Below are 23,490 nucleotides of genomic sequence, written 5' to 3'. Positions count from 1 at the left end.
GATTTGTGGATGGTGGCACATCAGGGGGAGTGGTTGACATGCAGTGCAGCAGAAATGAAAGGGCCAAGAGAAACTTCAGATCTGATCTGACAAAAGGTGCATGAAGTGCAAAGTTGTGCGCTTGAGGTGGGGGAACCCTCTGCATCAGTGCAGGCTGGGAACTGACTGGCTGAGAAACAATGCTGTGGAAAAGGACATGGGGGTTACGATAGGACCCAAATTGCATATAACCCAGCAATGTGCTCTCAGTGTAAAATAAGGGAAACAACATAATACATTAGGAGGATTTGGACAGCAGCTTGAGGCTGCACCTGAAATACGTGCCAGATTTGGTTTCTCCAGTTAAAGACAGATACTGAGAAACTGGATAAGGTCCAGTGGCAGGCTACAAAGATACTTTGGGATGTGAGGCACATGGCCTATTAGAGAAAGCTGACGGACATGTGCTTGTTTCATTTGCTAGAGAAAAGGATGATCAAAGGTATCTTACAGTTTCTGAAAATTATAAAGATATAGAGCCAAACTCTTTTCAGACAACTAGGCTAGTTACAGGAGTAAATAGTTACACTTTCAAGGGGAGATAATTGCAACTTGTGAGTAAGGAGGTTCAGACTGAAAATTTTGAAAAGTTTATTCATCAGCAGGTAGTGTGGCTCTGGAGCAGCATATCTGAAGAGGTGGTAGAATTGCCATCTGTGGAGGTTTTTAGGGCTCATCTATCAAAGCAACATTGACGTGACCTAGTGTTGGCCACAGTCTCTAGCTGGCCTAGACAATCTCCAGGGGTTTTTCCTCCAACCAACATTTCTAAGATACTATGACAATGCTCTCCTCCAGCATACAAGGGAAGGGATGGTGACTGGCATTTAATGGTTCCCTTTTGCAATCCTGTAGAGTCAGTGTTGCTCAAGAATATTTTCAACCTTCTCTGATTAAGGGCGGAGCAGGTTTTCTCATAGATGTGCAGGTAGCATAGTAAAAATGCTATTCTCGTAGATGTACAGCCTCTCCTCTCCTCTCCTCTCCTCTCCTCTCCATTCTCCCATGCTTCAGAGAGGTCTCCACAAGCTCCTTGAACACCTCTTCCATTTTCTTCATTACAAGGAAACCAGGTAATCATTGGCATTGGTTCATGTAAGTGGTATCCTTGCAGAGCAGAGTAGAGGTTACTTCACTCAGTTTCCACAGCAGCACCCCTTACTCTGGATGGATCATCTCCAGAGTCTCTTCTTATTTTTAGGAAACCTGTAAAACAGTAACTTCTTCTCCACCTTTCCTCCCATACTCTCTGCTATGCAGGAATGTCTAATCTCCCCAGTCCATAACATTATCAAATTCACTGCATGATGCTTGTCTGATGCAAGTCTGGTAAAAGGTCACCAAACTGGTCAGGGAATTGGAGCTCAGGACATACAAGGGGAGGCTGAGAGAGCTGGGTTTGTTCAGCCTTAAGAGGCTCAACAGAGAAAACAAGAGTCTGAGCCCTCTCAGAGTCAGATGGTGGTGGGACAAGAGGTAATGGACGCAAGGAATATCCTCATCAGATATTAAGAAATTAAAAAGGATAAGGCCCTGGGGAACCTGACCTAGTTGGACCCACTTTGAGTGGAGGTTGAACTAGATGACCCCCTCTGATTTAAACTATTCTGTGATTCTATGATTTCATTTACCACTTCAGAAACTGTACATTGCCAGACTCCATTGGGAAAGTGCCTAATTAAGAGCAGCAGCAGAACAGGCAGTGGGAGATGTAGATGTATTGTAATTGCATTTGCACTGCTGTCAGCACTGGAGCATATTCTATAGTAAATATGATAAAACAGTAAGATAAAGTCCAATTTAAGAGACTGTGAGGAATCATGAACCATATGAATGGATCTTACTCATTACTGCACTTCATGCTGTTTTACACAGTGGGGAGAGCATGAGACCTTACTCAAGGCCAACAAAAATTCATCCCTGTCCTGTAACAGTTGTGTCCCTGTTCAGACATTTTTCTGCCTATAATATTACAGTTTGAAATCTCTAGGGCTGTACTTAAGGTTCAGCACAACATTACTGGTGTTTTTTACTTTCAGATTATTACGAGAGCAACAGTTTTTGTAATTCATACTTTGCAACGCACTGCTTGCTTCTCCTTTGGTTATTACTTTTCTATGGTTCATCATAAATCTAGAAACTGCATTGATAAGTTTTTTATGGTTAAAAAAGCCTTCAGGAGTTATGCTGATATTAAAAAGGACTTCATAAGATTAATATTGATATAAAAAGGCTTTCTAGGATATGTTGATATAAAAAGCCTCTCAAAGATTTTACTGAAAAAAATCCACCATGATGAGATTTTAATGAACATAATATTAAAAGTCTCTGAACATAACCAACTGTCATTGATTTTTCTGCATTAATAACCTCAGTTACCTAAACATAGGATGTCCTTTTTTGAAAAAGTTGTGCAGGGGTCAGTATACATGGAAAACATTTTTTTAATCTGGCACAAGAAACACCTTGTTAGGTGGAACAGGCTGGGATCCTGGTGAGAAACAGGTAGTGGTAGAGCAGGTATAGTCAGCCTAACAGTGAACAAGGGCATGAAGGAGGCACTTGGACTTTGTTGGGAAGCAGAGCGAGCCTCCAGGGAGGCAATAGCTCATACCTGCTCAGGGTGACGTCTGACTCTGGGAATAGGCAGCTGTCATTTGTGCATCTTTGGATGCCACGCTTATCATTCACAACAGATGGCTGCTCACAGCTTGGATGGGCACATGCTTTGCTGGGTAAAAAACTGTCTGGATGGCCGGGCCCAAAGAGTTGTGGTGAATGGAGTTAAATCCAGTTGGCAGCTGGTCACGAGTGGTGTCCCCCAGGGCTCAGTTTTGGGGCCACTCCTGTTCAACATCTTTATTGATGATCTAGATGAGGGGATCAAGTGCACCCTCAGTCAGTTTTGGGGATGAGTCTCTTTAACCAAGTAATAAGTGATAGGACAAGAGGGAATGGCCTCAAGTTGCACCAGGGAAGGTTTAGACTGGATATTAGGATCATTTCTTTCCAGAAGGGGTTGTTAGGTGTTGGAATGGACTGCCCAGGGAGGTGGTGGAGTCCCCATCCCTGGAGGTGTTTAAGAGTTGGGTCGACATAGTGCTGAGGGATCTGGTGTAGTTGGGAACTGTCAGTGTTGGGCTGATGGTTGGGCTGGATGGTCTTCAAGGTCTTTTTCAACCTAGACGATTCTGTGATTCTGTGATACAAAAACAAGCATGTTCACTTTTTCCCATGTTGTGCTGCTGGCAGCAGCAGGCTTGCAGAGACCGTCTGCAAGTCCTGGCTGCTCTGGTTCAGCTGCCTGAGCTGCAGCCCTGCCTCTGTGGGCAAAGTACCATGGCTGCTGCACACAGGCCCCTGGAAAGAACTGGAGATCCTGCTAGTGCTGGTGACTCGGACAACCTCCTGCCTCTATGACAAAATAAGTATCTAGGCTGGCCTAGATGGTTATTTATGTTCTTCATTGCATGAGGTGGTGGTAGGAACACATCCAGAGCTGCACCTCCTGTCTTTAACCCAGCCATAGGACACTTTGAATTTTTTGTGCATGGTGCCCTGCCTATATCCTTTCTGAATCACAGCCTATCCTGGAAGCTGCTTATTTTACCATGTTTGATTTTTTAGGAGAAAGAACAAAGGAAAATGGCACTGAGCAGAGAATTACAGAATGGTCTGCTGGCCTTGTAGAGAGAGAGGGAACTTGAGGAGAAGACACCTTAATATTGTAGTGAACATTTTTAAAAGGGAGACAATAATGAACATTAGCAGCAGAAATAAATTCTGTTTATTTCCTCACAATTTCATTAGGAACTGGTATTCAGACAGTATAACTGCCTTGGGTAAATCCCCATAACACTTTCTTTAATTTGTTTGTAGTGCATGTTTTATTGCTTCAGATTTCTCATATACAAACATAGAGTGCTCAGAAAGCAGTACAACTCGAAATAATGATTTAGCAGAATACTAATTTGTATACATGCAAATATAATCATTCCATCAGCTTTAAAATATCAGAAAGAGGTTAGTTAAGAGTTTAGTGACTTTAGTTAATAGCTAATGCAACAAGACTAAGAAAAGCAGAAAGATTTCTTACATCTGACTTTGTCCCAAACATTCCATCAAACAAAGGTATTTTCTTAATGATTAAAAAGCAAAATTAACGATCCATGTTATTGAAGCAACATAAGCTTTTCAATGAAGACTATTAATAGCTTCCCTGAGTCACTGGGCTCCCGGCCTTGCACAGCACTTGCCAAGCTCTAACTGCCACAGGTCCCCTGCTGCAAATCCATCACACCCTCTTGGAAAAGAAACACTGCCTCCAGGTCTCACGGTCCTGAACACAAACCCGCTAATAACGTGACACGCAGAGGTGGCAACTTGGGTATGCAGAAAGCCTGAGGGGCAGTTTTAGGAGGCCTGGGCTGCCCCGTTCACCTGGCAGACCCCTATTCCACCCCTGGACACCCCGCTGGTCCCAGCAGTGACCCTGGCAGGGTGGAGGGCTGGCATGGGCTTGCAGCCTGCAACTCCTGGGAAAGCGCTTGCTGACCCCTCTCCTTGGTGCAACAGGCTCCTTCCTGCAGCTCCTGGAGAGTCAAGAAAAGGTGCACAGGATGTTTGTGAGAGGCAGTGCTGCCCAGTGGAAAAAACAAGAGTGGAACCTATTCTTGGCTCTGTCAATGGCTGATGGTTTGCTTTTCTTTCAGCAGACGTTTATCACCCACTAAATGCGGCTAATTTTGTGAAACCCCTTGAAATCCCTTGACAAAAAGGGCTCTGTGAGAACTGGATACTCAGCAATTTCAATCTTATTTAAAAGGGAACAAATCAAGCCCCCTTTCCAGATTCCTCATGTCACGATGTGTCTTGAATACTGATGTGCAGCCTCATATTGGTTTGCTCAATGGGTTGGATAAGTGAATAGGGACAGAACAAGGACGTACTTTACTCACTATAACAAATATGGTGACGAAGTACCATCCTCATGACAGCGGGAATGCAGTGGCCTTTAGATCTCACTGGCTTTCCCTGCAATGCTGTCGCTTTCTTTTACCTGAAGGCACTTGGCATAGTGAGGAAAATGGAAGAAAAATACAGGGGATAATATTGCATCCATTCTTCTCACTGAGTTATGAGGCATATATAAAATTGATGACCTTTTCCTAGCACTGTTCACCGGAATAAAACAGATGGTGCAGAGTTTCATACTGATACAGCAGTTTCACCCACCTTTTGGACATGCCAGAAAAGCAAGGACTAAATACTGGCTCTGAATCCACTAGAGGTGTTGCCATCATCAGAAAAACAAATAAAGGGGCATTTGCAGAAGGATGCATTTTTGACTTCCCTGTGAGTACAATCAACAAAGGACATTTTTGAAAGGACATCTTTTGAAAATATTTGTTTTCTTCCTTAACTAATTCCTATGCCCAAGAAGGTAATTTGACTCCAACTCCAAAAATAAACAAAGAATACAAAGTGAGAAGCAGCTGAGATGAGCCTCTCATTGTATCTTACTGTATTTCTGCTGAAATCCTACGGCTTCTTATGCATTTTAACATTTATTATACATTGAATTTCTGAGTTCTATATCATACTTGGCATTCCAAGATCTTTTTGTACAATATAGAAAGATTAAACGGCAAAGACTTCTGAGCAAAATAGGAAATACAATTCAATAATTGTAAAAAATTGCTGTAATTTCAAGCTATAAAGATAAAAATGGATAAACGTTCAGGAGTGTTAGGAGAGAGCTAAAATTGAAAGGAAAACATTTGCTTACATTTTCAGGCATTAGCACTTCCAATCTCTCTAAGGTGCACAAAAGGCAGAGGAGGTTCCCACTAAGACAGTGTTGAAACAACAAATCACTGTTGTTCCATACTCAAAATAAAATCATATAAAGTCATATTTGTTGTTTTGCCTAATTATTGGGATGGAAATGACTAAGTTGTGAGTTCAATCCAGAGATCAGTGAAGTGTCCTGCCTACAAAACATAAATTTGTTAAAACACTAAGTTCAGGTACAATGGCTGGGTGAACTGGCTCCATTTTGGATGACATATGAAAACCTTATTTTCTGTTTCCCCAGTTGAATAAAATGTGAGGACAAACGGAAAAAAACTGAAGCACACATAACCTTAAACTTGAAAAAGTGATGTTACCACTACTTGAGAAATTAATTTCACATTTTCAAACAGAGGGGTATCACTGCCTCTGTATGGAAGCATTAAATGAGAAATTTAGTTCAGAATCAGCTCCATAACTCTGCTAACACTTTCAAGGCATGTTGCAAACGTAATTATCTACAATAGCAAGACTATTTAAGTCATGTAACTGCATAATTAGGGTCTCTTCTGGTTCATCATTATGAGGGACTAAGTAATATTAAAGCATGACTTGATGTTATCTACTTTTTCTACTTTGTCACCTGACATTTCTTGGTAACTATTAATAGGACAGATAATAAAAAGGAAACATTTTGTTCCCCTCTTCAGTAATAGCCATTGCTAATTTCCATTACAAGTGGTTTTCCTCAGGCTTTGGAAAAAAGAATTGCATTGATAATAAGTCATTTATTTCTGTGAACAGTAAAACCTTGACTTTACAGCTGATAATAAACAAGTAAATATTTTCCTTTAGCAAGGAAAAATTAAAACATGTCAAAATTACCTCAGAGTGGAATCTGACCATTACCACTGATGGAAAGTGATGGAGACCTTTCCCATAACAGAGTAACAGCGAAGTCTCCAGACACGGAAAAAACTGAGAAATTGTTTACAGCACTTGTGAATACAGTGAGTGAATAAAAGACATATTGGCATGAACATGAAACCAAAACCTGAAAATTAAGGCAAGCATCTTGAGAGCAAAACAGTGGTGGCCATCTAATGTCTGAGATCATTTTGCCACTTGGAAGGTGTTCTCTTGAAACTTATTGCACTGTTAGATTCATACAAGTACCAACATGCACATGTGGTGAGCATACACAGCTGTTTAGTAATATATTGCCCTAAATATAGCTGATAAAGTCTTAGCATAGTGAAGGATGAGGCACAGAAACGTGAAGCAACTGGACAAGAATCAGTGGCAACATGGGCAAAGGAAGACAGAAGACCTTACGAGGCTTGTGTTATGACCACCCAGCCAGCCACATTCCACATCCTTCCTTACCTGAAACAAAAAACATATTGCAGCAATTCTGCAGTCTGCTTTTCAAAGAGTGAAGTACATCAGAACAGAGCTGAAGTAGAATATTCAGTTTTAATTGGTGTGAAGATTGTCAAAAATGGTCAAGTCTTCAGCATTTCATCTGGCAATTTCTGAAACTCTTTGCGCATACATATTTTCCCTTAATTTCAACATCTAGAAGTGAACCAGGAAAGATCTCTGCCTGTGGTATCTACTACAGCAAGATGACTTCCAAAATAAAATGTTTATTAAACTAGGTTCACAATGCCTTTTGCCTTTAATAATAGACTGTTAATATATTTTTGTAAAAAAAAAACCCAGCAAACATAACCCCAACAATTTCCTGGTTTGATCCCTCTTCATTAATATATCCTTTTGATCCCTCTTCATTAATATATCCTATGAGCTGCAAAAAGACACATTCTACTTCTAGACCCTCTGCATATGTCTCAATGGTGATATATAATATAGACAGTAGCAAAGACTCTGTAAAAATTTTCTCCACATGTTTATTCCAGGCCTTGAGCCTCAGCAGGGCAGATACCTGGTAGACAGAGCATCGGGAAACTGAGAAACTTAACTTACTCTTGCTGCTGTGGGTCACAAAATTAAAACCAAGAGTCATTTCAAGGTAGCCTAGGAGATTATTTCCTGATGCAGAGGGCTTGTTAAGACAAATAGTCTGGATGGGATTTGTACCATGTGGAGAGCAGAGCAGTGTTTTTGCTGGGTAAATCCATAATCAGACATATCTCTTCCTCCAGACACCTTAGGCACAGGCAATCCTCTCTGCCCTATGCTGAACCCATCAGCTGAGTTCAATGACACAGACACAGAGACATCCACTGTCCACCCTCCTGTCCCCAGCCTCTCCTGGTCCTGTGTGCCAAGGCACGCATGGGCAACAAGCAATAGTGGAAGACAGGAGACTTGCAGGAGGAAGCAACTACATCGTACATGATTTAAAGCTAGTTTCCTCTCTCATCTTTTCTTAATATTTGAAGGAGGAAGTGGCACCATTTCTGTCACTTTCCAATGGATATGATCTCTTCTCTGGTGGGCAGTGTGGGAGAAAAATAAAGAAGAAAACCCAGGTGATGTGCAGCCAGCACAGGAACACTGAGCTATGATGCCACACAAGAGAATATGTAATATTCAAAGCAGTAATTGAGGCTGTGCATGAGCTGTGCCCAGTTCCCCTGGAGAACCATTGTCTGCTCTATACACCACAGAATGTGTTATGCCAGGCAACAGAAGCAAGATAACCATCATCTTTATTGCTAGAATTGTAATATAGAAAAATGTCATTAATAAGAGTATGTCTCACCTGCCCGTACCTCCCTACCACCATTCTGACTCTTCCATGCCTATTAGAGTTTCATGAGCACATGTACACTGAGCCAACAAGGGAATAAAAAGCTCATTTTAAACAAAAAGAGAAAAATATTATCTATCAGAACACTGAAAGGCTACATAAGAAGAACTGAAGACACAGCTTAACCTTATTTTTACTAGATTTAACCACTAACTTTTTCCTACTCCCAGCCAGTATGCTGCTTATGTGTGATGTTCTATAGTGATATCTGGTTTTAACACAGGGTTTTACACCCCTAAAATTCCTGCTGGTATTCCTAGGTCTATTTTCAAATAGGGAGACTGAAATTACAAACCAACCTCTGCCTCAGTTATCTGCTCCATTCCTTTCTTGGATGTTCTGTTCCTGCTGCATGGTTCAGCTGCTGCAGAACAGACGGCAAAGATTCCCGCCCTGTAGCTGCCTGGACACCTTCACAGTTTTGAGCCAGCTCCTGGTATACATCATTTCATTTTACAGCTTGGCACTTTAAATCAGTGCCAATTATCTCAGTATTTGTGAACTATGGCTGTTGAGCCATTGCTAGACAAGTAGCAGTAGGGAGAAATGGAAGGGATAGGCTGGGGACAGAAACTGCTATAGACACCTCTACTTAGGATCTCTGTAGGCTGCTTCTAAGCACTGGTCAAGAAGGAGTCCTGAGGAGCACAGGCCAATGGAGAGCAGCAAATGCTTCACTCAGGTGGAGATTGCCAGGCACTTCACAGGTAGGCACATCAGTGCATGCAGTGGCCTGGATCCAGCCATCAGTCCTTCCAGCAAGGCTATGAGATTGAAAGACAGCCAGTGAGAGCAAAAGCTCTAAGATGTAGCCTCTTGTAAAAAGCTCTGGTTCAAAAGCAGGCCAATGTGGTCAGCCCTGCTTTCAGTTTGAATATTAGGAATAGCAGTGTGGATAGTGACTGTGCTTTAATCATGAGAAAAGCCCAGTAAGCTGTTCCCTCTTTAAGTATATCCTCCTACACCATGAATAGCTTTACTTTAACAGAAAGCACATTAGATCCTTGATGAAAACACAGCAGAGCTTGGACTGTGTGAATACAGCTGCTAAGCAACCTTACCAACATCCTGTCTATTCCTGCATTGTAGCTACGAATAATTACTCCTCCATGAAACCTTTGCCTTTCTGTCACTGCTCTTCCACAGCTGTAGACTACTGTAACTGCAAATGGGCCCAAACCAAAATCCCAGATCTAAAATTTGTTCTCCTATTTAAGAAAATCTAGAAAGAAATCCAAACAGGTGTCTGCCCTTCCTCACTACGACTGGATGATGTGGAGCCCTGAATATAAATAACCCAGAATTTCAAGGCTGCGTTTTTGTTTCACATTCTGTGGTTCAAGCCTGTCTGTATTCATTTGCTTACTCTGATCTTTACCAACAGAGGCAACTTTTAAAAACCAACCCATAAACCAAACAATTTCACCAAAGCTTAAAAAAATCCTTTTAAAGCATTGGTGGTTATTAAATCATTGACTGCATTCACTGACTACTCTGGCCACTCTTTCTGGAAGAGATGTTGAGCTAGTGCTGCTTCACAGAAGGAGGAGATTTTATTACAGAACTGAATGCAAGAGACTTAAACACAGTATTTGGAGTAAAAGAATGAATCGCTGCCCTCTTGGCACGTCTCCCTGTTAACAAAAGAAATTAGCGTTTCCCAACCTTACCTCATCCACTGCAAGGCTGCCCAGAGATTTACTTCCTAAGGATCCTGGTCTATATAAATTTCCCAGATTAGGGACTGCACAAATTTTAAAGAGCAAATTTTAATAGAAAGAGTGAAGACTGCTGACCATGCTTCAGAAATACATAGAAAGCTGTTTGTTTTGGAGGGCAAATAATATTTCAGCACTGCAATACTATGACATGGTAAAGTCACATCACTACGAATGCAGAATTTAATCTGTCACTAGAATATTGCGTTTCAAATCAATATGTGATTGCAATATTAGATTATACAACAAATAATCATTACTAGAAATATTAATCATATTAAATTACAAAGATTGAAATAGTTTATATTGAAGTATTCAATATTTATATAAATATGTGTATAGAATTGAACCTCCCATGGCATTACAAGGTAGATGGGGGATACATTTACTCAGCAGTTTTCCTCATAAGAACTATTATTCCAGCTCTTATAAATTACAATCTCAGGACAATGGTTTTCCATCTTTTCTAAATATGTGGGACTCTGAAAATTTTCTAGTCGGACTAGGGATTCCAGTACAGTGCAGTTCAGCCTAGTGAATAACTTTGATTTTCCTCAACACCTCCACACAAATACATATTAGAAATCATCAGCAGAAATGTAGCAGTCTGAGCACAGATTGAAAACCCCTTTTTCTAGACTGTAAACATCAAAGTAGGCATACTGCTTAGCTGGGCAGGAAGGCAACTGCCTTTGGAAAAGAAAAAGTCTTGAGACTGAAGAGAGGGAACTTTCTGGGAATGAGACACTGTTTTCTGACTGCAGGCAGGCCATTTAACTTCCCTGTTATGTGTCTGTCCAAGGTCAGCAAGTGGCCTTACTGCCAAAGCCAGAGCTAGCAATGCAGGAGGAGGTTTACAGAGAAAAGAAAAAGCACTTGTACTCGGATAGGGCCATGATATTTTACCTTCAGCAACAACTTGTTGTCAATGTTTCTCTCTCTCTCTCTCTCTCTCTCCCCCCTAGCAAATCTGAGAGCTCATACCTAAAAGCACCAAAAGCAGATCCCCATGGGCTCATACACCCAGAGCGAGGAAGAAGGCAAGCACTGCATACACCAAAAGGAAATCACTGCATTTGCTCCCTCCCAACATCCACACCTGCCCATGTTTCATCAGAGAATTTGCATTAATTATAGATCACTAGCACCAGCTAAATTAAATCTATTTTAAACACTGAATGTTAATTTCAGGAATGCCTCTCAGCCTGTTCAAGTGCTTAAGAACCAGCTAACATGACACTAGTGCTGTTCCATGTGCAAACTGTACTAATCTAAGCACATTTTCTACTGTTTATATAGATATCAAAACCAATAACCCCATCCTTTTTCCCCTAAGAACACAAAAAGTGATATAATTAATATAACTTTGTTCTTACAGCAAATTTTTATGTTTTTAACTCTCACAGCAAAAGGTAGATAAATAATATATTTGTATTACATGTTCTATTAAATGTTTTTGATGTGGTTTACAAAAATCAATTCATGCACACACTGCTACTGCAAGACAGGAAACTACCTGCTTCATCCAGTCACTGACATCTCAAAAATCAGTATTAGCCAGGTGTTAACTAGTCTATATACATCCAGAAGGGTTGTGCTACTCTAATTAAAGTGCTTTTAACAGGAGTTTATTTAACCCTCTGTAATTTCTCCATGTAGAAAAGGCATGTGCCTTTCCATATCTGTCTGTATGTACATGGCCATCCAGTAATGAGGGAATGAAATGTATTTTCTTCCTGAGTAACAGGGGCCCCAATCCCTGGGTAGAAAAGTTGCAGAGAATTTAAAGTTGTTCATTTACTGTTACAGCTGAGGAATACAGATTTATTCAAGCTGAGGGCTTGAAATGAATGAAAACACAACTGTTTGCATTGAACAAGACAACTTCTGGGGATGCAAATGCTCCATCCTAACAGGTTCACTGGGAGCATGGCAGCTTTGGGCTGTGCAGGGCCAAGTCACTCTCATCCCTCTTAAACATGTCTCCGATTACTTGTACACAAGCCATGGGGAAGCCCCTAAACATTCCTGGTTGTCCATAAATACAATGCTGAGGTCCATTTGGTTAGATTGGGAGGGTATTTTTCCAGCAGCGTTGCTAGCTATTTTCATTGGCATCTGTGCAGTAAGGTTTTGGCAGTATTTAGCATACACAGTGACAAGGGTTGCTTTGCAATTTTGTATGGTATAAAACTTTTGTTATGACCTTCATTTTGCAGTAATCTTAGCATTCAATTAAAATGAATGCTAATGAAAACATGTTTATGAGGGATTAACATGGTAACAAATATAAAACTGCTGCATAGCTTAAAAAAAACTAAATACTTTTCTCATGACTCCTCTAAATATTCTAAATTATTTATACTGACCTTCTGAGCAAATCTAGCTCTGAAATTTAAGCTGCAATACTAAATGTAATAGAAACATTATTAACAGAGTGCTTTAAGTTGCATGCCTCACGTAACATATTGGTAATACCCTTCATCTCTGCTGTTCTACTGCTATGCTCATGCAGCACATGAAATTTGGGGGTCTTTGTACTAGAAATTTTAGGGATTTTGGTCTCTTCCTTTTTCTCTAGATCCCTAGTAGGTAATTCCCTGGTTGGGGAATAGGCACAATCAACTGTTAGGGCAAGAGTCACCAACAGAGCAGCCCTATCCCTTTTCCTCTAGGGACAAGTATCATTCTGCAGGATATTGAGAGTCACTTTGTTATGTATTACAGAAACGTTCTGTAACTTGAAGTATTCTGGACGGGGTGGGTTTTTAGGGATTGTTTTTAGGGTTCTCATTAAATCTGAGATTTATTATTCAGCAATCCACAATTGTAGAGGACAGAGGTTCTGAAGATTCATGTGAATGTTCCAGTTTTCTGCTGTATGAATGTAAACTTTACTTCTCATCCTTCACCAGCTATCATCCCATTAATTATCCATGTCAGTCTCATCTGTATTGAGTCCTGTAAACATCTGTCTTCACCATTATCAAGCTTTGGTATGGTCCAAGTTTGAACACGGACTGATACTGCTCATATCTAAGCTAATTTTACAATCAGAGTTTAGACCACATGGTGAGGTGGTAGGGAGAATGACCAGAGGCACTGACACTCATTTATTTGAAAAGAGACTGACTGGTGTGGGATGTTTATCTTAGGAAAGAATAAACCAGACACGATAAACAGATATGACCCAATCAAGCATCTGCATTGCTTCCTTCAGTGAAGTTCAGCTGTCCCAGCTGGTGTGTCAGGGAAATATTTCTAGGCCTTTTCTAGCCTTTCTGGTTGGATGGCCAGATAATTTAGTTAAAACAGTACTTGTAAATACCGCTAAACTCAATGCAAGTAGTGGTGATTCCAACCCTTTTATTCCTTCCCAGCAGTACCAAACATAGGGAAGTAAATGACAGGAAAAGCAGAGCAGCTCTTCTCAGGGCAGGCATGCTTTTGAGATACATACTTAAAAATACACTTAAGATGGTGCCATGTGTTGTAAGAGGTATAGACAGGCCAAACAGTCTGAGGAATACTTGTTATCACTGCCTATTCTGCAAACACATTCAAAGTCAAGTCCCTTGAGACAGCAAAATTTCATCTACTCTCCTCCTAGCCCTGCACGACAGAGCAACAGACAGGTCATTAGTTCTGGCATCTTTTAATGGAAATTCAAAACACTGTCATTTTCCTGATAACAGTACAAAGTTAATCATAAAATTCATACAGACTGCAAGCTGACAGAATGGTTTTCTATGATCATTTTATATGTACCATATTTTAATGGAATGATTGCCTGCCTATACATTTTCTGCTACTTCCAGTGCCTTGATTTATATCCCTGTATGCCTGCCCTAGATCAGAACAACACTGAAACCCAAGCTTTTGTGACCATTTCAAGATTGCTTGCAGTAGCTTTGCTTTCATTACGTTTGCTAATGTAAACAACTGAAGTAAACCAATTACTCCAAAAGGCTTTGTGCCTGGTTGCACAGATTTTGAGAGTGGAAAGACAAAGGATGGAAGCAAGAGTTCAATGAGCCCCAACCAGGGAATACTGTTTAAATGACCAATGTTGTTCATGCAATAGGATCTCCATCCAGTTGTGCATTTCAGCTGTGGACAGGGAGATGTACCTCCAGATGTCCCACCTGCTTCTACCACTTTTCAACAAAACTGTCCTTTGACATCACTTTCACCTAGGACAGATACTCACAGTCTTAGGCTATGGAATACCTTTTGGAGGTCTATTTAAAACAGCTGCTGTAGCATGACTTAGCGATTTTGTCAGAAGAACATACTGGCTCAGGACTCATGATGCTCAGGAGGGCTGGCATTAGTCCTGCTGACAAAACCAAAATGGAGTGCAAACCTCCCAGAGGAGGTGCCAATGGAAGGCATGTGCTATCAGTGAAACTGTGCAGGATACAGGCCTTCATCCAAGATCATCTTCCCAAAATTCAAACGCCAGTTTTTACAGTCTGTAAACTGGTGGGCAGTATTTTGTCCTGTGCCATTCAGCAGAGAAGATTAGCTAGTAATCCAAATATACAGGGGGGTTAGCTTTCAGACTTTGACTTCTATATTTTTATGACAGTGACTGAAACTGTTTTCTGGCTGACCTGAAATACAACATCAGACTAAACTCTGATCTGCTCTGCCAGCTGTGTCAGGGTAACATATGGCTCTGTAATGTGCAGGCTAACCCAAGCAAAAAAGGAGGCAGACTAGAACATTAAAAAGCCAAGTTCCTATAGAAAATACTCCTCAAAGCTATTTATTGGATTTGAGGCAGTGTGTAATTCTGTCCTGGAATTAAGTATTAAAAAGGCAACAGTTTTAAATATTGCCATGAAATACAAGATTATAAAATGCAAAACAGGTGAACTTGCCATCTGGAGTGGTGCAAGCTGAATACACAGGCATTGCTACATTTAAAATGACAGCCCAATCCACAAGAGGAATTACCAGGAAAACAAAGCAGACAAATGCTCTTTTGATTGCTACCTTGATTTTCCTAGTTACATGCGCCGGTTGTTTGCCTGCTATCAGGTAAATGCTCAGTGTGCAATGTGATGGTTAAAAGGACAGTGCTATTTTTAGCCATGTACACATTGCAAGGTAGCAGAAATGTAGGGCAATTCACACAGGCAAGGCACAGGCAATTCTTGCCTGAAAGCATGTAGCACTCTTTAACTGCTGCTTGAAGAGAGACCACTGTCCTGGTCAAGAGCTAGTTTGTAATATCTCCATGTCAAAATCTAATCCAAATATATATCCTTGAACATGAGCGGGCAAGTGTAATAGATGTTTCCGTCTGGGGCTCAGTTTAAGCTGCCAAAGCAGTGAGACGGGGCCACCGCGTGACCCTCACAAGCAGCCTCCCAGGCTTTCTGACCTGAGACATTTAGTTATGACCAATCTGTTTTAAATCCCACACTGGCACTGGCTCCAGGTTCATGCAGAAAGTGCAGGGACTCCCAGAGAGCACAGAGCTGGGCAGACTGCCGTCCACCTCAGTCTCCTCACCTACAGGCCAGCAGTCAGGGTGAGGATACAAGGACACAGGCTAGCCAAGGGCAACATAGCAAGGCCCCAGGCCAGGTCTGGGACATTTTGAACAACAGACTAGCAAAAGGCATTCAATTTGTTGACAATCAATAATGAAGTTTCTTTGCAAATTTTTCCTTCCAGTAAGGACATTAATGGGCACTGTTGTCACCTCCTGAGACCTGTGTCCTTCTGATAAGCTTCTCGAGTATTTACACATAGAGGTTGTTCCAAGCTGCAGTGAAGTTGTCATTCTGCATGGAGTGGCACATAGGAGAGACAGCAGCAATTTTTCTAGCTGTCTTGGGCAATGAAGCAGTTTTTGCTGCTGGGAGGAGAGAGAAAACACAGATGTGACTACAAGCTGGTCCTCGGAGGTGCCAGATGAGTTTGATATCAGCACAGAAGATAGCCTAGTTCAAAAGGAGGGTAAGTACGACATAACGAGGAGAGGGAGCTGAGCCCTGCAATGACAAGGCCACATGAGATAACAATCCATGCACACTTTGCACACCTCAAAAGGTGAAGGAAGAATTGTTTGGAGTAGAGCTAAGAACAGTGAGATGCAGCTGGCAAAAGAAAAACATTAGTAGGGTTGAATGTTAGGAAACATCTGAAATGATGTGCAAGTTGTGTTCCATTTAAAATGAGAACACAAGAACGGAAAAAAAAAATACTGTACCTGACCTACCATGTTACCATACTACAAATTCTGATTTAACCGCAGAAAAACATATTTGAGTTACGCTGAATGGAGTTCCTGCAGAGTTATTAACAGACAGGCTCAGGGTGAGAGAGATGGTGGCTTAGCTACCTCTCAGTAACTGTCTGCAGATTATTTAATGTCTGTAATGTGCTTTAAAGATGAAAACCACTGAGTGCTTAGTAAATTAGAACAAAAAAGAATCCCCAACAGTGGCATATATTAAATTACAAAATGAACCTCTCCAGGGACGCCTCAGAAGTATTGTCACGAAATAAATTTAAAACTGAACAGCTTGAAGTGTATTTACTATTGGAAAGAGACCTGCATTTGCCCCAAGGAAAAGAGATGAAATGTCCTAAGGCTTCAACAGTTTTTCATCTCCAGTTCTTCATTGTTCTTTCCTGATGCACAGGGGAGAGAAATGATTATTTAAACTGCTTTTTTTCCTCTGGGGACGTCTAGTGAAATGTGCTGACAGGTACTATCCTTTGACTATGTATTTCAGGTAATTCACAAGGCAGGCAAGTGAGGGGGCCCACATTCCTTGACAAAAAGCTCACACGTGCTGGAGGAGGATGCAGCTTCTCTTTGAGACCAAGGCAAGCTGTCAGCCTTTGCCATTTTCAAGGCAGACCAGAAAAAAAGTTTACCTAGATGCATTTCCAGACAGATGCACACAGCAAGCAGCAAGCAACAGCTTGGTCAGTCCTAGGCTGTCACAGATGCTCAGAACAAAAGGAGGAGAAAGCCTTTTCTTTTTCCTTATGGTCCTACAGCATCTGGTCTGTGCAAAAAGAGCAGCTTTTCTATTGCTATCACCGACAAGAACCAGGACTGAGGTTGTTTATATTGCCCATGGCACAGGGAGGGGCAGGAAAAGAAGGAAGGTGAAGAGTCCAAAGAGCAAAGTCAGCTGGTGGAAGAAGGAATTCAAATAACGCCAACCTTGACACAGCAACATGAGGTTCAGTTGTTTTGACTCTGATTTCTCATTAGAGCTACACTCCTATCTGACATGGTTATTTATGGTAGTCCCCATGCTGTGGGCACCTCGATGAACAGCTGCATCTACCCTAAGAAACTATAGAGCAGGCTAGAGGCTCCAGTGAGTTTCTTATAGCCTCCAGGTAAGGACTGCCTCACTTCCCCTCTGAAGCCCCGGGAGGTACTTTCAAGTCTCAAGCTTGATTCACAAGTCACAGGACAGCTGCAAGTAGGCTGAGTACCAGTGACACTGGAGGAAGTTCCTTTGATTCTGTGATATGAGGCTGAAGTGTGGGCAAGCCTTTAAGGAGATACAGCTCTTGCCCCACCAACAGAACTGTTCTGCAGCTCAGCAAGAAAGAGAGGTGACAGGGTAGCAGGCACTGTCTGAAGGAGGGAGGTGTGGTCCAGGACAGAGGATGTCATCAAGAACAGCAGGGAAGATAACAAAATGCAAATTAACTCCTTTTTCTTATCTTGTAGGTAGCTTCAATGCTTTTATTAACCTATATTTTCTGCCATTACTTGATCATCTGAAGGTTTTTACAGTAAATGGGAAGTATAGCAAAAAGACATAATTTAATGTTATTACTGAGATGTGTTGAGTATACTAAAGTTATTTTTAAGAATATACACATGGATCCTCAGCATAATGACTTTACTATGGAGTTGCCATCTCTGCTTAGCAGTAGAAGACTCGTATGTCCCTTTGCATTCAGCAAGGTGATAGATGCTGTAAGGATATTCTTCAGACATGAAGATGTGTGCAGGCCACATAATCCTTTGGGACAGGGGAAGAGGAGAGAGAGAAAGAAATGAAAATTGAAACTTCTCAAGTATCATCCTCATTTCCAGCCACATCCTGTGGTCCAGGCTGGCAGCACATGGGAGTCAGTAAGAGCTGATAAAACTCCATTTCCAGAGGCAATCAGACAAGTATCGCAGAGGCAGGCAGGAAGACACTGGTTCACTTTGTGCAAGATATCTTAATATGACCTACCACTACACAGTCCTTAATGAAATCTTCCTGTGCAGTGTCAGCAATAGCTAATGAGGATGGCTGGACACTGTCTCACCTTGGGTTTTTTATCTTTATGGGCTCACAAGCTAACTTGTCCAATCCTGCAAGTTGCAAAGATGTGGTATGTTGTTGGTAAATCCAAATCTCCTCCCATCACTGCTTGTCCTACTTTCTTTGGGCCAAAGTCCCAGTACTGCAGTACAAAGTGGCAAGCCAGGTACCCTAAATGCAGGGAAGAAATTTGAGCTGTAGCTCAAAACCCAAGATGCTTGCGAGAAGAATTTTGATGTGGGAAGAGGATCTCACATCACAAGATCTTTGCAAGTTAGACATCAGAAATAAATCCAGAACTCTACTTCTCAAGAGTATTCAGGTGCTCAAAATGTGTATTTCTCAGTGGTACAATTTTCATGCTGTATCTTAATGGGAAATTACTTGACAACCAACAGCTGCATTATCAGAATTAGAACCAAAGTCTCAATTATGGAGATCTCTCTATATTGAATCAAATTTGCTATTAAAATTCATCAAATTAAAATTTCACTATCAGCAAATCTGACTGATGTACTAGAAGATTTTTCAAGAGGTATATTTAAACTGAACTAGAAAATGAGGGCATACTCCAATAAATCCAGCAGGTTGTTGTAAATTACACACAAAAATGTTTTTAATTATAAGCTTGTTTTATGATAAGATATGTTAATATTCATACTTGCTCAGGGAAAATAAAGTCACAGTACATGTGTCAAATTCATTATAAAGGCATTTGATTCAAATCATATTCTAAAACTAACAATAAATCTTGTTTTCTTGTAGCATATCCATGTTATGATGCAAAACAAAATACAACATATTTTGAATACAGCCTTATGAAATATCTGAATGAGATATTTACTGTATGTAATGGATGAATCAATACAACTTTTCTCTTAATAATGGTGATCCATTTACCTTCCCTTCCTCCAGATATATGTGGTATAAATGACTTTTTGCACATCTTACTGAAGTACCTATGGCAAACATCCTGAGTAAAAGATACATATTTGACTGAAACAGCTAACTCATAGGGATGCCTTTTCAAAATTTTATTACATCATTTCACCTCCTACAGAACAAATAAGCAGTTCATTTTCTTGTAAATAAATACCTAAGGAAAACATGCAGTATTGACTTCAGGGAATTTCTGAGCTATTTCACCTCTACAGCTTTTTACCGAGTATTCTCAATGTGTGATGACAGACTTTTTAGGAAGGCATTTGGACGCACTTTGGTCAAAGTGTTACAGACAAAGTCCTGGTATGGATGAAAAGACACACAACTTATGAGCAAAGCCAAGAATGTATTGTTACTGTCACTGAAACTTTAACTCACAATCATTGAATTATGAATCCTGATCGAATTATTATAGAAAAAGAAAAAAGTAACATGCGAATGCTATTAAGTCTCAATAATGATATAGGTGAAACTGTCACACACATCTCTTAGTTCCTATCCCTTCTCTGTTGTTATACTCACCTTTGCACTGACCATCTGGATCCTAAGGTGAATGGCCTCGCACCATATATGAGGTTTTACATACACTGGACACTTTCTCTCTGTTCTCTTTGCTACCCCTAAAACCAGGTTTACCCAGTTGCCAGGTCTGCCTTTATTTAACTATTAAGCATTGACCACTAATGCGTTGCTTATAGCTCTGAGGTCTCAAGTATCATACCATTCCCTCTATTGGCATCTCTTATCTGTACTCCTCTGCAGTGTACCCAGTAGCTTTCTTTCTGAGGCATCTGCTATATTGTGTTTATAGTCCTCTATGCTGCATCATTTTGCTAGGGTCCTACATTCTTCATTCTACATCAAATAACTACTTGTTACTCTCACCTAAAATTATGGTTAATTATGGTAAATAAAAATTATGATTATATCATACAACTGTACAAAGCTAAGCAAAAGTAGAACAAATTGTGTAATAGTCACCTGGTCATTAGGAAACTGCTGTTGCAGCTAAACAAGCAAAAGCAAAGACCCAGGCAGGTCAAGACAAGCCCAGACAAAGCCTTAAGTCCTGAGGCCTTACAGAGCTCCTGCAAAATCTTTGGCCTGTTACAAACAACAGCAATGCGTTGTTTGTAATTGCGTTACCATGAATACAGTAAATACCGAGCTACACGCAGTTTGGAAACATCACAGCCTTCAAATGTAGTCCCATCCTTGAAAAACCTTCACAACGAAGTCACAGCACCTCACAAACAGCCAGAGAAAGGAACTGGCTTGTTCAGACTCCTCTTGGTAGACACGTCATTTTCATTCGGAAGTAGTTAACTTCTCATCGCTGCTAGTAACAGCTGTATCTATCCTGACCTAGCTGTGCTAATTGATGACTCTACTGCTTCCTTCCTACCTTTAAGAAAGCCAGCCTAATTTAAAGGAGACAAGAAAAAACAATCACAAAAAACTTATGAGGTTTCTTTTGCTGGTGACTGTTTTTTCCACACATTTTAACCCAGCTAAGAGCATGCAGGAAAGCATTTCTTCAGGAGCAAGACCTGGCTTAATATTGAGCCATAAATAGGCCCCTAGACCTAGGAACCAGTTTAACTGGGTTCTCCTGCTGATTCTTCAGCAGTTCCTTGCATGACCTTGAGGAAGTCACTGGTAATTTGTGACCTGAGGCTAATCCTCCTCCTGCCAAACTGGGGCAGTATTGTCAGTTAAAACGTTATGGCAAAGCAGTTCAACAGCTATAGATAAAACGTGTCATTTAAATGCATACCACTATTTGATTGTCCACAAAAGCCACCTTCAAGCTGGTTTTGTCATTTCTGACATGGACCCTTTTAACTTGGACTGTAACTCTGCATCAGCCCCGAACACAAGATCCCAGTGGACAGTCACCTGAAACAAGTGCTGTGTGTATGGCTGGATGAGCTGCAAGAAAGAAGCTGCCCCACCTTCCTTACTCCCATTTCCTACAGCAAGCCAATCAATATTCTGGAAGTGAGCATTGGGATGCTGTGCTTTTCATCAACATCCTTCTGGGAAAAGCCTAGGGCAAAAAAGGAAGGAGGGGAAAATCATAATACTTCATGCCATAGCTCCTTTATTGTTCTTCCCTTAGTTCTGACCTTGCCAGCTTCAAACCAGTGCCTGCTGTGCAGCTCCCTACCACACTCTTTACAGCAGCTCCTGTGCCTCAGAAACACATACTGCTTCTGCTCAGGTCACTTATTCTTCATTTTAGACCAGACTAAATAGAACTTTGAAGCCAACGAAAATTCAGCTGTGTTTAACTGAAAGTTCAAGGTCACAAACATGTCCAATTTAATGGACTTCCAGGGAGGATTTTCTCAAATTCTTGTTTCCCTCTAGCCTGACAGATCGCAGCTCCCAATTATACTGTCATTTCTATTTTGCTCTAAAACAAAAATACTGAGATGTCTATATTCACAATTACTCCTCACTGCTCCCTACAGTACTTTTTCTAAGCAGAAGCTTGTCAAAAGTTTTCTACTCACTGATACTTGAAAAGCAACTTCTCATCAGGACTGCAGGTCAAAGTGGAATCTTTGAGTTACCACAGGAGAAAAACACAGCACAATAAAGAACCCAAACATTTTTGTTTCAGAGTTCAATTCCCTAATATGCTCAATGCAAAGTTATGAGCATTGTTATATGCACTGTTTTCTGTAGTGTGCCCTGGTGTGTGTGATATGCTGCTTCAGGTCTGCAGGCACTATTAAACATTCATGGGCTTTCATAAACTACAAAAATCACAGCAACTGTACATTAATTATTTTATGTCTCAGATTTATGCTGATCTTTGTAAACAGGCAACATGCAAAACTTTCTTTACTGTACCATTTAGGAGAAATTATGGCAAGAGGTGGTTGCTTCTATTAGTGATTATTCTGGAAGTAGAAATTACTGAGAAGTGTAGCTGTTACATGAGTGGTTTGAATTATAGCTGTAGCCTAAGTCAGAGTGAAATTATTATCTGAATTTTCTAAATACCTGATGCTATTAATCTTCTTTCTCTTCAGAGTAATTCCTGAACTTACCTTCTCTTTTTAGGGTATTTGCCATCTCCAGTTGCTCAAGTTAACCAGCTTAACCTACATGCTCCCAAATAGGTCTGTTATCTCTGCACAGAGGCACTGCATGCACAAAAAGTCAGAAGTGCAACTTTCATTCATTTTGCTCAAAACCAAATAATTTCTGAGGGCTGCTCTCAAATGGAATCCTTGCCACATGATTCGGACCCTCCCATGTGGGTTTTTTTGCCAGACTTTATATAGCATTTATAGAGCATTATACGCTCTCCAGAGCACTTCCACTCCTTTGCTTATGACAATGAATGAAACTGGGCCTGTACAGAGAGAGGTTATTTAATGTTGCAGCACAAAGGTTAGTCAGCCCATGCTAGCCTGTTCAGCACCACAACATTTCTAGCACTCTCTCCAATTTATTTCTAAGTACTCCTACCCAAAGATTTTCTATAATTAGGCCAAATACAATCAATTCATATAGCACCATTGTTTTCCCATGTTTCAAAGGAGTCATTCAGGACTGTTACATACTCTGAATTGATTGAGCATGGGGATTACTTTATCTCCAGGGGAGATGATGATCAGCATTTCCCACCCAGTTCCTGAGCTGTCTTTACTAATTTATCTTAATAACATCTTTTTGTTTTGACTCAGAAGGAAACAGATCAAAGCAGAGAACAAGGCAGGCATACTCTCAAGATTAAAATTGGCCAGAGGCAATCAGTGGAGCAAGTAAACAGCTCTTCAGCAGTCTGAAGAAAAGCCTGGTCTAACATGAGTATTTTCACGCTCCTCCAAGCTCTCTCCCAGTTAGACCACCTGGCCCGGGAGGTCACATCTGCTGCTCATGCTATTTCTTGTTG

Source organism: Athene cunicularia, assembly GCF_003259725.1.
Source record: "Athene cunicularia isolate RWA chromosome 1 unlocalized genomic scaffold, athCun1 chr1_part1, whole genome shotgun sequence".
Classification (NCBI taxonomy): domain Eukaryota; kingdom Metazoa; phylum Chordata; class Aves; order Strigiformes; family Strigidae; genus Athene; species Athene cunicularia.
The sequence above is the reverse complement of the archived record's forward strand: the minus strand, read 5'-3'. Positions refer to the sequence as shown.